The sequence below is a fragment of the Lygodium microphyllum genome, chromosome 26 (genome assembly GCF_053477565.2).
Source record: "Lygodium microphyllum isolate KBCC chromosome 26, Lygodium_microphyllum_v1.1.10, whole genome shotgun sequence".
Lineage (NCBI taxonomy): Eukaryota > Viridiplantae > Streptophyta > Polypodiopsida > Schizaeales > Lygodiaceae > Lygodium > Lygodium microphyllum.
Genome location: NC_141160.1, coordinates 46779519 through 46788652, shown reverse-complemented (window position 1 = coordinate 46788652; position 9134 = coordinate 46779519).

Here is a 9134-nt window from a genome sequence, read left to right as displayed (position 1 = left end):
AACATATAAAACGCAATGCATAAACTCCACTCTTTTCTTCTTTTGTACGACCCAAGAATATATAGATCCTCACCAAACAGTCTCAAGGAAACCGTACAACTAACCTACAACAAAGGCTCATTTTCACTCCATGTATAAGTCATATCCTAGGAAGACAAATGCTATACAATCCAGGATTGATACCATGTCATGCGTCATGCATAGTGCATATGATCCTAGTGCACAAACAATATTTATCAAATCAATATTTTGTGATGTGAAAAAACAACCCTTTCATGATCTTCACTACATGTATGCTTCAATGTATGGAGACTAGCATCGATTCCTCATACTACTAGCCCCTTAAATTAAAATATCACAATTCTAAATGCAATACACAATCAAATACTTCAAAGATTCAAACCCTCTTAGCCCTCTTAATCTCTTAACATCACCCTTTCCCTCTAACGTTTAGGTTATGCTGTGTTGCATAGGTGTAATGCCTTATTTCATATGTATTTTTCTCATAAAACGAAAAAAACCATAAACTATGATACATAAACAAAGCAAAACTAAAGCCAAACTTCATGTCTCAGCTTTGTTATACAACCACAACCATGAATCATAATTTTCTAGATTTGTATAATGCAAAAATCCTATTTTTTCCATTTTTAGCTATTTTTCTCTAATTATTTGTGCATAAAAATAGATTATTTTCTTATCTATGATTAGTGACTCATTATGACAGTTGAAAAATGGTTTTTATCTGAATTTTATCCCATGCGCATCTCTTTTTTTCACCCAAAACCAACAAAATCTTCATTTTTACTCTAAAAATACAATTTTCGGGTTATAATTTAATTATTGCAACTATTTATCATTACGGGTCTACATTTCTTTTATGCACAGCCCTCAATCATAATGCAAACAAGATCCAAACAAATTGTGGTTCCATGTGCACACCATTTAAGCCATCAAACAACAAAAACAAGCAAATTTCCTTTATAAAAATTACCCATACCGCTTACTTGCTTGTTGCATGTTTTTTTTTTGGGTTGCCAACGGACTGACCAATAGAAAATATTCAATGATGAACATCTCCCCTCAGTCTCCTCTCGATTGTGGAGCAATCTGGTTCATGTTGGACAAGCATCCATCCTCTTCTTAATTCTTGCCGTGTGAAGCACCATTTGGAGGAGAGAGAAAGACTAGATTTCTTGCATACCATCCAGGTAGCCATTTCACGGGCCAAAGGCAGTGATGGAGAGCGAAGGAAGCAAGTAGATCAGGGATGTAATTGGTTTAGGGGGTTGTATGGAAGTGATCATTGCCCCCTCTCCCTCAAAAAATCGGCGCAGTGCAGAAAACGTCGCCATTTTTCCCTCCACATGAAAAAATGTCCCCCCCCCCCCCCCCTATTCGTCAAATTTTGGGGCCCAAGGGGACCCCCAAAGGTCACACCCCTCTAATTCTCAATCTTGGCCCTCTTTTCTAGAGTATCTTCCGCGTCAGGTGCCCATTTTACACACTGAAAATTTTTGCACACTCGTCTCGAAGTCCCCCACTGCTGGGCATCTCCTTGAATCCAATCCAACAGTCAAAAAATTTATGAAAAATCTGCAACTACCAGTTGGTATATCTTTAAAGTACTTTAGAAACCCGACGATTGCTTGTTACTTAAAATCGACCCGATTGCCTATACTGCCTTCGACAAAGTTTATTTTTTCCTTGAAATTTAAATTTTTTGGCGAATTTTAAGAACTTCTCGGAGTCAAAAATCACCGCTCATTGGCAACCACAAGATAGGGTGACTCAGCCCGTCGAATCCCATGAACAGATCTGCACATAAACACAACCACAAAGAGCATCAAGCTGATATAAAATATACTCAACAAAACACATCACAGCTCTCACCCTACCCCCTGTCAAAACCAAGGCATGAAATCCATGAGGAGTAGGCCTAGCATACTCTGACAGAAAGCCGAAAGCTAGTCACTAACCAACTGCTCCAACATGTCCAAGCTAAAAAGAACTATCAAAGAGGTCATCCTAAGTGGTGGTCTGAAATACCATCCGAACTAAGGACAACTCAACTAGGAATTCCTACGAGGTGAGAACCCCTATAGTCTGATCAAGAAATATTGTCTTTTAGCACATTGTCCTTTTAAGCTTTTATTATTCCACACTCGGGCGTGTAAAAAGGAGAGAGCTAAGTGTAGTGACCCAAGGAGAACAGGGCATCAACCTCAAGTCATGTCTCGATACCCAAGAGCCTACCAAGCCCTTGCAAGGTGACACTTAATCATTTTCTAACGCTCACTTTTATTTTCACTCCAACCTTTCTTTCCTATTCTTATTTTCAGCTAGATGCCACCCCCAAGAAGACAAGGCATCAACCCCGGGTCTGACTCGCCCCCACGAACCTACCAAGCCTTCACAAGGTGATGAACAACTACACAAGGATTTTTCTTTCTTTTCTTTTCTATTTTTATAGGGGTTAGAATCCCTTTTCATACACCTCTGTATATTTATATATTTTCTTTCAGATATTTAGGGTTTTTCTTCTTTGTATCATCATTTTTTTTTGTAGGCTTTTCTAACTGCCTCACACTAATAGGAACTCCTAGAACGGCTGCCTAGCAGGCACCAGAACAGGGTCGCTAGGATTGTTGTCTAAAACAGGTCTTTCAGCGCCTGACAATGCCTTTGCACGAGGCAATGACTACTCAAACCTCCTACAGATATACCTAACCTAAACCTGGGACTTCATGCCTTGATTGCCGGTCCCCAATAAACAAAAAGAGAGAAACCCTTACATACACATACATCATTGCTTGCTTAAGGGAAAGGACTCGGACGAGGGGACGAAACCACCTAGAATGGCCACAAGAAGCTCCATCGCAACAAAGGCTCCCTCCAGTGACTTTGTCAACTTGTATGGTGCAATCACTAAAACAAAAAACCAATAAACGTGCTTGTATCAAACAGACATGTGGCCCTCTTAGCCTAAAGAAATAGCACATTTGAATGCAAACTAACTGGCCTTCGTGGCCTAATGAAATCAAGCATTAAAAGCTTAAAGCAACTGGCCCTCTTGGCCTAAAGAGATCAAGCATTTCACAGCAACCTAAATAGCCCTCTTGGTCTAACGTAGTCTAATCATAATATCCAAAGCAACCAACCTTCCTAGCCTAAAATAGATAAGTCATTCTAATCCATGCAATACATGGTCTCCTTGGCATATACATCACTACCTACTATCAAACTAACTAGGATACCAAGGATAGCATACAATAGGATGGCTAGCCCCATGCTACACATGCCACGCAGTTCAAGGCTTGATCTTGGGCTTTTGTAAATCCGTTAGCCCAAGCCTTTCTACTAATATCACCTCAATATGGCCTATCCTTCCTTGGGTACCATTGGCTAGGCGAATGACATCATTGGGCTTGCATGTCCCACATTTATTGTCATCCAAATGAACTGGTCATTCAAGCAGCTTAGAGGCTCCTTCGGTAGAAAGAATCACATCTTGGTGCTCATTCGAACCTTCCCTATTTGGGTTTTGACATAAGTCAGTGTTGCAACCCAAACTAGGTAGGGTTTCAATCCGAGACCCCTCACATGATTGTATCCTAGAGCAATGCATATTGTCAGATGTATCATTATGGCCTTGTATCACACCTACGTGGGAATTGATCACAATATATTTGCATGGTGTTATTGACCTTATATCTAATGCACCAGCCACATTTTGAGAGATCTTGGGTTTCCAAACCCATCTCACATCCCTTCTTACATTCTTAGGCTGCCCCGACTGCCCACATTGGTCCAATGGACTCACTGTGTATTTATCACTATTACTAGATTATGGCTTCTACTTAGTACAAGTGGACCTTGGACATGGTACATCTTCTTCATATGATATGTTTTCCCTTTCCTTTGTCCACTCTGCCAACTGCTTAGCCATAGAAACCATGCTTTTACTAAAAGGAACAACCTCTACTCGAAAAGCATGATTCATCCCTAAATTGAAAAGGTTTCTCAAGAGCCTTACTAGGAGCACCACTAGAACCATTGATGGAACACTCATACACACTCATAGGCCCAATGGTTCTATAAATGTTGCCATTGCAACTACCTCTCGTGGAAGTGTTGCAAACCCTGATGGGGCTTGCTACGCATGGAATCTTTTTATGCGCAAGGGTATGTTATCCCTGCTATTGCCATTTTCTGCTTGGAGATTTTGGCTACCAAGGTTCCCCTCGGCTGCCTTGGTATCCACAAGTGAGTTGTCTCCTTGTAGAAATGGTTGGAAGCTAGGATTCACTTGTATTGAGCGGGGAAAACTCCAAAATTTTTTCCAACATCTCTGAATATGGCCCTCATAATCAATGGCATGCATCTTTTCTTCCCTTAACGACTTAGGATTCCACATTCCCACTTGGATTTGCATGTTAAACTCTAAGCCACTCAAAAAGAGCTCACATAGCACATCACCTGGCAATGCACTAGCTCTTCTTGGCCAAAGCCTTAGAATATCATCAAAGGCTCTAGCATATTCTTTAACATAAGGATAGGACTCTTGTCTAATCTACATCAGCTGCCCTAAAACTTGGGTCATAGGCACCTTCTTTTCATATTCATCTAAAAATCGATTACTCAACTCCTCAAAGGATTTAATAGACCCCCTTGGGAGGCTCCAGTACCATTTTCTAGCCTCTCCCTTTAGGGTACTTGAGAATACAAGCATCCAATGAATATCATCATACCCACTTGCAAGGCAAGTTATGGTGTATTCTCGTAAATGCACCATCGAATTCTCATTAACCAGCCCATGAAACATTGGGAGATCCCTATAAGGAAGACGGCATTTAGTCCTTACCTTTGAGATCAACACTGGGTCATTAAAATCCTCGTATTCCTCTTAACTAGTACCAGCATATTAGGGTCTTTAATTTCTTCCACTTCCACCTTTACTGGTGTTGAAAAGTAATTGGCTCCATGAACTTCCCTTTTCGCCAACTCATAAAGTGGTTTAGGGAGGCCCATTTTAGGTCCCATCAGTGGTGCGTTTGCCAGGAGCTGCCTAGAAGTGATGGTTTGCAAATCTTGGTTATATACAGGATGTGTTAGTGTTATGCTTTAATTGAGAGCCACCTTGAAGTGGTGGATGTTAAGTTAGATTGGTTAAAACTTTGGTCATCATTATGATGATTAATCCAAGAAATCCCTAGAAACCAAAATATACTTTGTCTATCATGAATGGTCTAGTGGGATCTTGGATGCGGCATGTGATTGACTATTTTAGCCTTTGCCTCAAAAGTGACACCATGCTTGAGTTTGGGTCACTCTGGGAAAATATCCATGGAGCTACCTCTAAGATTAACAACCCATGGGGATTAGAGAAATGAGAAAGTGAAAGTAATGCTAAGATGGCATAGTCATCTATGATCATTCATGATGATAATGTCATAGAAGAAAAGATTGTGACAACAATGGTCAATATACACATAGGAGGATAGGCTAACTATGATCTCAAGAAACATCCGATGCTAGTGCTTGACGTAGTTGGGTATCATAGTGTGATTGCTAAGATCCATAAAGCATTTGATGATTACTATGTGTGTGGAACACTATTGTTAGCACATAAGAATTTATTGGGATCTATCCTAAGTTCGAGCAAAGTGGGGGTAGATGAGAATAGGCTCACTAAAACACCACTAGCAAATGATGGGATAAATTCCATATTGCATAGACTGGCTATGGCACTAGCTAGACCTCATGCACACAACATACAACCCCACCACATGGCCTCGCGAGCCAGGAGCATCTACTAAGGCTCACACTACACTAAACCCTAAAATCAATCTTGCGTTTGTAATAGGACACAGTCCAATGTTTACCTTCCCTTCTCCTCAGAGGGAGATCCCATAACATATAGGCATAACACCTCGTATTACATATATAGGGAAGCACCTCTCAGTTGAAACACCGCGGCTCCACTGCAGCTCTCCTACATCAAGGGGATTGGCCCCAAGATGCGTTGCCTAACATATAAAACATAATGCACAAACTCCACTCTTTTCTTCTTTTGTACGATCCAGGAATATATAAATCCTCACCAAACAATCCCAAGGAAACCGTACAATTAACCTACAGCAAAGGCTCATTTTCACTCCACGTATAAGTCATATCCTAGGAAGACAATTGCTATGCAATCCAGGACTGATACCATGTCATGCATCATGCATAGTGCATATGATCCCAGTACACAAATAATATTTATCAAATCAACATTTTGTGATGTGAAAAAACAACCCTTTCATTATCTTTACTACACGTATGCTTCGATGTATGGAGACTAGCATCGATTCCTCGTGCTACTAGCCCCTTAAATTAAAATATCACATTTCTAAATGCAATACACAATCAAATACTTCAAAGATTCAAACCCTCTTAGCCCTCTTAATCTCTTAACATCACCCTTTCCCTCTAACGTTTAGGTTATGATGCGTTGCATAGGTGTAATGCCTTATTTCATATGTATTTTTCTCATAAAGCAGAAAACCCCATGAACTATGATGCATAAACAAAGCCAAACTGAAGCCAAACTTCATGCCTCAACTTTGTTATACAACCACAACCATGAATCATAATTTTCTAGCTTTTTATAACGTGAAAATCCTATTTTTTTCCATTTTTAGCTATTTTTCTCTATTTATTTGTGCATAAAAATAGGTTATTTTCTTATCTATGATTAGTGACTAATTATGACAGTTGAAAAATGGTTTTAATTAAACCAACAAAATCTTCATTTTTACTCTAAAAATAAGCTTTTCGGGTTATAATTTAATTATTACAACTATTTATCATTACCGATCTGCATTTCTTTTATGCATAGCCCTCAATCATAATGCAAACAAGATCCAAACAAATTTTTATTCCATGTGCACACCATTTAAGCCATCAAACAACAAAAACAAGTAACTTTCCTTTATAAAAATGACGCATACCACTTACTTGCTTGTTGTATGTTTTTTTAATTATTTTTTTGGGTTGCCAACGGACCGACTAACAGCAAATATTCAATGCTGAACATCTCCCCTCAACCTCCTCTCGATCATGGAGCAATTCAGTTCATGCCGCATTCGTCATTGCATCCTCTTCTTGATTCTTACCGTGTGGAGCACCATTTGGAGGAGAGAGATAGAGTAGAGAGAAAGACTAGATTTCTTGCAGACCATCCAAGCAGCCATTTCACGGGCCGAAGACGGCGATGGAGAGTGAATGAAGCAAGCAGATCAAGGATGTAATCGGTTTAGGGGGTTGTATGGACTTAAGTGATCATCGCCCCCTCTCCCTCAAAAAATCGACGCAATGCAGAAAACGTCACCATTTTCCCCTCCATGCGAAACCCCCCCCTCATTCGTCAAATTTTGGGGCCCCCCAAAGGTCACACCCCTCTAATTCTCAATCTTGGCCCTCTTTTCTGACATATCTCCCGCGTCTCGTGCCCGTTTTACACACTGAAAATTTCTGCACACTCGTCTCAAAGTCCCCCACAACGAAAAAATTTATGAAAATTTTGCAACCGTCAGTTGGTATATCTTTAAAGCACTTTAGGAACCCAACAGTTGCTTATTGCTTAAAATTGACCCAATTGCTTATGCCACCTTCGACGAAGTTTATTTTTCCCTTGAAATTTGGATTTTTTGGCTAATTTTAAGCACTTCTCAGAGTCAAAAATCACTGCTCAGGTTGGCAACCTGCTCATGACATTGATATCAATCCTTATGACCCTACTTGTGGAAGAGCTACTTAGGCAGAACCCAATGCTATTGCAAGGGTTGAAGTAGTGGGTAGAAAAACCTGACAAGCTTAAAGCGATCGACTTGCTTGACCATGATACAGTAACACACATACAAGCTTAACCTTGAACTCAACGCCTAAAGTCTCTGCATATAAATGCTTTTTGGGAAGGCACAAAGATGCACACAGTTTTTCCTATCAACACATTAGGAGATGCTACAAGGAAGGAAATTATAGATATAGGAGCGGGAGTTAGTGTGCTCAGTCATAGATTCCTGTAGACTTGGGGTAACCATCGCGTCCAAGCCATTGGGAAGAAGCTCAAATGGATACCCAAATGATAATTACAGTTGTCTCAAAGCCGTGCACGAACTCATAATCCTAAAACCTCATGCCCTAGGCCTAGGAGACAAAGCTAGCACTACAAGAGCCAATGAACCTCAAGCCGCGATGGGTGCCCAAAGCCCTATTGCATACTCAAGGCTACTACAAAGGCAACACTAGGATCTGCTTGCCCAAGACCATGAGTGGTACAAGTGGTACACTATCCCAAAAGGAAACCCATCGAGCCCCAACAAGTCTATCGACCAAAACTGCAATTAGCCACATCTAAATCAACTCAATATGACACTTCTGCTATCCCAACTACTCCACAAGTAATGAGAAACACATCAAATGATCCCCAAGGCCAATCCATCACAAAAGTGGCCGACCAATACCCCACTAAATAGCCCAAGAGGCAGGCACCAGTGGCAAAGTTATCCAGCTCAACCTCCCTCCGTAGACATTCAATCCTCCTATAAAGTAAAAATCCATCCTTACTTTAGCCTTTAACCTAGCCGCAAATATGGGGGACAACTTGGTCACCTACATCAAATGCTTGGATGCTATATTCATCACATTTGTTAAAAGCTAAGAATGATTGAATTTAGGCCTCCTCATCGAACCATTAGCAAAATAGAAGTACGCTCCTTGCCATGCACTTGGGAGGAATATGAGTTCATCTTTGTCAAGATTCTTAAGGTAGCCACAAGGCCTTGATTGACAGCAAGATTTCTTGAGAGCAAGCTCTCAAACAATGGTTGCTCACCTCCTATAGGAAGAGAATTGAAGGAAAAACAAAGGAGAAGGTCACATAAGAGTCCCATGGCAAGGAAAGAGGAGAACAAGTGATGCTATAGGAGGACTTATCGGTCCTCTTGCAGTAGTTGAACAAGCAGATACAATAGTACCTCTACTAGCTAAAGAAGATCGAATACGAGCTCACTGAGGAGCTAAAAAGGGTTAGGACCCAAATCTATGCAAAGTACAGAAAGGAGAAACAACAAAAGGAAGAGGTGCTC